This window comes from Oryzias melastigma, linkage group LG1, assembly GCF_002922805.2.
Source record: "Oryzias melastigma strain HK-1 linkage group LG1, ASM292280v2, whole genome shotgun sequence".
NCBI lineage: Eukaryota > Metazoa > Chordata > Actinopteri > Beloniformes > Adrianichthyidae > Oryzias > Oryzias melastigma.
This window is the reverse complement of record NC_050512.1, coordinates 3,222,975-3,229,884: the sequence shown is the minus strand read 5'-3', so window position 1 is coordinate 3,229,884 and position 6,910 is coordinate 3,222,975.

Below are 6,910 nucleotides of genomic sequence, written 5' to 3'. Positions count from 1 at the left end.
CTACATCGATCGAGTGTTCCTTCAGCGAACGTGATGGTGCAGTACACACTCCTCAACAATAGGTGGGAGTATGCAACTCAGCGCAACCAGTCTCAGTCTCCTCCAAAAACGTTCAGTACCCACGTTTGTCCACAGGGAAAAATGTAGCAGTTTCACCAAAAACGATTCTAAATTGTGGAATTGCTACGTCTCATTCTCTCATTCATTTCTACGGAGGTGCGCCGGATCACGTGACTGATCACGTGGCTTTTGAGTTTCTGCCTGTCGCTAGCAAAAACACTGTGGGATATTCACTCTTTTTCGGTGGAAAATCACTCAGAATAAAATATTTTGTGGACTAATCTTTATTTTGACAATATTTCTAGTGAGAAATGAACCCGTTACTATCAGGATATACATTTATTTTGGACATACAGTTCGTAGTTTCTCTGTTGTGCTGGACAAAACGGGGCTCCAAAGTCGTGAAATATCAACATTTCCGGTGCACGGAACGATCCCGGAACCGGACGATCAGCAGGATTTGGTGACCCGACCCGCGTCGGTGCCGCGTCAAGGTTTGGGTTAGAGTAGGTTCAGACAAACCGCCCGGACCCTTTTTTAATTGGGCCCCGAATGACTCCCGTAAAGCGAGAATGTGATCACAGTGTGACTACTTCCGGTCGAGGACGGTCAAAAGTTTAAAAGTTTCCAGAAACGAAGATTCTCAACCATAAAAATAATGTTCCTTTATTTTCTCCCTCATAAACAAACACAAATGTCAGTTAGTTTAAGTGACAATAACGAGGATGGTTTCACACTAAATGAAGAAAGAAAAAAAACTTTTTTTTTAATTGTGCGACACACAGTAGAGCGGGAGTCTAGGCATACAAGTCGATTTCAGAGGATCAGCCAATGAACGTTTAGATCCCACCCACTTTCAGTGATTGACAGACAGAGTTATTATTCGGAAAAAGCTCATCATGAAATAAATACGTCGTTCTGAAAAACAGCATTGTGAAATAAAAAGGACACTTTGGAAAACAGTAATTTTGAAATACAAGCTTTTACAAAAAAAAACCTCACATGATTATAATAATATCCAACATGAAAAAAAAATATTATGATATATATTTTTATTATGAAATGTTTTTAACATAAAAATTATGTTTTAAAGTAAAAATGAAATATATTTCATAATAAAATGGTCCATTTTAATGAAATGTATTTCATAATAAAATGGTAAATTATTTATTGAAAAGACTTTTATTGGAGTGTTGCTTGATTAAATAATGTATTTATTTATATAATTAAGAACAGTTTGGGCTTCCATATGTATGTGGATAGAATTGTCTGAACAAAACACCCACAGACACATAGTGAAAAACCCAGATCCACATGGTGGTATCCCCCATTTTTTCCTTATTTTTCCTGTTCACCACAAAACTAAAAACTATGCAGCACTCCAATAACATGTGTCCTTGCTGTGTATATTCTTTTTCCACACCTAAAAATGCTAATACTAATACTAATACTAACTAAATACTAATTTGTCAGATGAATTGAAATATAAATGATAACATTGTTTTTCATTCACCAGTCCTGAATCATAAACAAAGTTCCAAAGTAAAATGTTTGATGTCAAAATTCTGCATTCTTTTTTATTATCACGTACGGTTAGTGAATCTGCATTGGAGCTCTGTTTTGATGCCCTTGATTTACATATGAAGATCCATTTTCTTTCACAGGTATCACAAAATGTGGAGACCTAACAGCCTTTCTAACACAGTTATAACCACAAGCTAATGACTCAAATCAAAGCTCTCAGATGTTGGCAGGACTCCGTCAGTGCCTCCATGTTGATGTGCATTTTGTAATGAGTTCTCGATGGTATCACACTGTGTCCCAGCTGGAGTTTTTCATTACAACTCTTTTCTTTGAAAATTAGGGGCACATCACACCATGCCCACGAACATGCCCATGACCGAAGAGAAAACACAAGCAATCATCCTGGCATCCTACTGCATTATGGAGAAGGGGAGACCTAGTTTGTTGTCTCCAGGATTGGATGACATGTTGCTGATTCCAGCTGCACTAGAGAATGCTGTGATGCAATGCTCTTATTTAACATTTGTCAAAACATTCTGCCTTTTTTTTACATTTGACACTATTTGTAATATGCAAACAACACTAAGCTTTAAGGACGATTAAAATGTGTGCTGGTCTTTCTTTGTTAAGAACATTTTTGCTGCAAAGACACAAACAGAGATTCAGGTTTATTTAGTTGGTGAAAGTTGTAGAAATCGTACTTTGGATTGATTGTCTTACAGTGGTTATTTATCACACAACTAGACATTTTCATACAGTCAGCATTCTACTGTGTTCTGCAGTGTTTTTCAAAGTAACTCAAATATTAAAAGATCTTGTGAAGACAGGCTGTTCTTACAGCTTTATCTCAACTTGTTTAACTTGTGCGCATGTTTTGTCAGAGGAAAGAGAGAAAAGATGTTGGGCTTTTTATTTGAAAATATGTTTAATACAATTCACAATAGCTTTTTTTTAATTAAAACGTGTTTTATAGCACTAAATTACTTAAATGCCACTGTACATCGTTTACACACAAAAATCCTTGATTGATATTTGTTCCAAAATGTGTTTCACCCTTTTAATTTTCAAAGGTTTCAAATACCACACATCCAAAAATGTTTTTTTACACAAAAATTCTGCAAGCAATTTTCATATTATAAGAGGGCAGACATGAAATAAGAAGTGAATTCTTCAAACTGCTCCCTTTCATTTCTTTCAACGAATAACATGTAGTAATGTCATATTTAATGATATGGAATTAATACATGCTAATGACATGACAGTGATAGTTTTCATGCCTCGTGAAAGGGAATAAATAAATGCAGAGACGGACGGATGAACAAATTAATTAATAAATTACCGAATAAACACGAACAAACAAATAAACAAACGAAAGAATTAATAAATAAATGATAAATGACTGAACCAACAAACAAGTAAATAAATAACTGAGCGACAGACGGATGAAGAAACAAATGAGTAAAGGAAAAAACAAACCAATTAATAAATGTTTCCATGATTGGATCATTTTACATTCACAAACTTACATTGACTCCCCAGACACACAAAATGTTTTGTTCTCTGACATTTGCACCACTGGCTTTTCCCACAGCCTTAGAATGAGTTAGGCTTATTTTATTAAGGCCGCATAAAATACTGGATTGTGTCAGGAGGACATCCGCTTTAAAACTTTCTACCAATCGAAACATGCAGATGAGTGGAAGCTGGTTCGCTGTGGTGACCCCTGAGGTGACCCCTGAAGTGACCCCTGAGGGGACGTGCTGAAAGGTGAACACTACATTCTTCAATGTTTCCCTAGAGGCCAGTAAAATTCTCATTTTCATTATTTATTTATTTAGCATGAAATATTCAATGCAACACATTTCTTACAGGGACACCTTATTCAAGTTCAGCATGAAAACAATTCTACATAAATGAATGTGCTTTATTAAAAATATATAATAAAAAGACATGAAAACATGATTTAAACGCCTTCATGGAATGCAAGTGATGTCATAATTATTCCCAAATTTAGAGTAAAAGAAAACAGTAAATGTGTCAGTAAAATAGCAATAAGCTTCCTATTGAGGAGGCTGTAAAAGATCATGACAGAAAACAAAATGTGAGTGTTACCAGGGGAATGGTGATTTTTATTTTGCTCCCCATGATTCCTTTGTTAAATAAAACAGAACATTTTGTGCTTGCACGGCAGTAAAAAGTGACTCTGCTACCAGCCTCTGCCCTCTGTGCAGTGAGTAAAGCAAACTTTTGTGCTTTCAATTCCTGCAACCCGGAGTGATTTGAGTGACACTAAAAACCAGACGCGTCTTAAATTCTGCGGCCACTTTTATTGTAGCGGATGAGCAAAACTTTCAAGCTCAGATTGTATGTGTGGTGAACACCTTTCAGGCAGACTGTGGGAGACAGCATGTGGGTGACCAACCTCATGGGAAATTTCACAAGTGATAAAAAAGTGTAAATCTCTGAAATGAAAATATAGTTTAGCGCTATAAAGCGGAGTATTTTACAGGGACTGACTGTTCTAGTGACTGGAGGCAGAGAGGGAGGAAAATGCTGGCTCAGCACAGTCTTCATATTTGAGGGCAAACCCCCATTAAAATAACAAGCTCTCTGAAAATTATCCATTACCTGAAAGCACAAAGTTTATAGAAAGTAAAGGGTTATGGGAAGCAGAGTTTACAGGAAAGGAAAGAGGAGATGGCTTAATGTGGATGGTAGGAATGAAAAGATTTAGAATGAAGAGGAGCAAAGAGAAGGGAAAAACATGCTCAACACCAAAAGAGAAGTGTTTTAAAAATTAAATGTTTTAATATTGTCCTTGAAAATAAAAATGTTAGTCTGGCTGCGTTTGTTTGAAGTGTATATAGTCATAAAAATCCAAACAGGTCTATTAGTTTGGATTATTCGGATCATTACAGATGCAAAAACATTTTAGCACTTTAGTCCTAGTCTTTTGATCTAGTGTAAACGCGTTCCCAGTAGCCTTTTAGTTATAACTGTGTTATTCTTAGCCAACATTTTTTATTTTGTTTTCTAAGACATGTTTTCTGCATAATCACAGGAGAATTTCACCTCTGACTTTGGTGCAGAGTAAGCTAGCGCGAATTTCCCATCATCCCGTTTTTTATTCTCTCTCCTGCCGGCTTACAGCCTCTCACAACCCCAACAAAACATTAGCGGTGCAACAAAAAAGGGAGCAATATTGGAGCTATCCAGCTGTAGAGTTTTGATCCAGACGAGGAAAACAAAGACATTCATGGATCCATTTGTCCAAAAGTGGATGAATCAGAATAGAGCAGAGCAGGAATCTAGTGGCCTGCTGATTGTAGTTTCTACACACAATTGAGCTTATTCCAGATATATTTCTTTCTTTTTCCCCGTTTGAATAAAGAAATATCCCAAAACATAGTTTAAATCTTAATATCCTTCATATATGTCCTCAGTCATGAGAAAAATGCCACAAGAACTTGTTAATACACCATTTTCATTGGAGTGGGGTTTTTTTTAAAGAGAGGATTTTAGTGCATACTGAGCATTTAAAGGGTAACCAAACCCCAAATCAACTTTTTTGGCTGTTGACCTCTATAAATAGGGCTCTAAAAGTGCTGTCTGTTGGTCATTGATGCATTTTTGACACATTAAAATAAACGTGTTTAATTCTTGTGTGCTGCCACCTACAGGTTTAAAGGAGGTATTACACAGTTGAATTTCATGATTGGTCAACCATTTGAAGTCCCACGTAATCATCTGCAGCACCAGTAGTGATTGTCACTACATTTTCTGTATCTCTATCTATTCCACCGCTCACCTCACATGCGCGAACCACACGGTCCTCCAGCTCTTCCCCACTTTATTACAGAGTCATTTCCAAACAGTAAAACTCTGTGATTACAAATATTTATGCTCAACAACCGAGAGATTCACCCGACTGGATTACAGGACCAAAAAACATACAAAAAACACCACCCACATGCAACACTGTGTAATGGTATCTTGTTTTCATTACAGACAAATAAAAATCTCAATGCTACGTAATAGAATGACAGACACACATTTTGGAGACATTCTCTCCGTTTGATCGCCTTTATTTTTCATTTGTTGGAAACAGGAAAATATGAGAAGTGAGCAAGTTTTACTCAGAGTTGTCACAGGATGCTGCAACTGAAATTGCCATTAATAATGTGTTTGGGTTACTGGAGAAAATAAAGTGTCTCTAAGTGGCGCTGTATCCTCTTAACTTGGGGAGTAAACTGTCATCATATAAAACAGCAGAAGAAGACAACATTTGTAGTTCTTTTGTAGTCCTCTGCAAGATTGTGCAGTCCTGATTCTTAAAGGGTGACCAAACAGGGAAGTTGGAGGTTGACTCCACCCACAGCCGACATTTGAAAATCCAGTCAGAGGGTTGGGGCTGGAGAACAGGACATTACTGGAGCTGCAGATCATGACGTCAAACTTCTGAAGCTTACATGGTTTGACCAATCACAAAATTCAACTGTGATTCCTCGATTCAGCCCAGGGGGCAGCACACAGACGGGTTTCGACTATATTTTCAAGAATGAAACAATTTTATTTTAATTTATCAAAAATGTGGCAACGACCAACAGACAGCATTTTTAAAGCCCCATTTATAGAAGTCAACAGCCAAAGAAAGTTGATTTAGGGTTTGGTTACTCTTTAACATGTCTTTTCCTTTTGTTTTTTCTTTTTATTAAACACTGAAGTGAATGTTTTCATTGTGGTAAACATTTTAAGTATTACCATTCTAAAAAGTTGATATTTTTGCTATCATCCAAAGACATACTCTGACCCTAAAATGCTTTAGCGAAAGTGATGAGACATCCACATAGATCCTGCAATAAATGATGTGTTGTTCGCGCATGCAGGGTGAGCGGTGCAACAGATAGAGTTCAGCATACAGAAAATGTAGCGACAATGATAACAGTGCTGTTCCCGAAGCCCCGCCCCTCTGACTGGATTCTCAAATTTCAGCTGTGGGTGGAGTCATCCTTCAACACCTGCTTGCTTACCCTTTAAGGTGTTTCTCCATCCATGTAGAAAAAGTTAATAATTTATTACAAAAAATGAACAGAAACATTGACAGAATACTAAAACATCACTCTGCCAACAAGAAATGAGATTCCTTTATATATGTTTTTTAATTAACATGCATTTGAGGACGAGTTTCACACATGACGAGTGGGCACGGTGGCATATTTCACATTTTTATTTGTGATAGTTTAGGAACCAGCAGTCCAGCTGATAAATATTCAAAAGTTAAATTGCACGAATGTGCCAAAAATATAAAAGGAAACTGCTTGGCTAA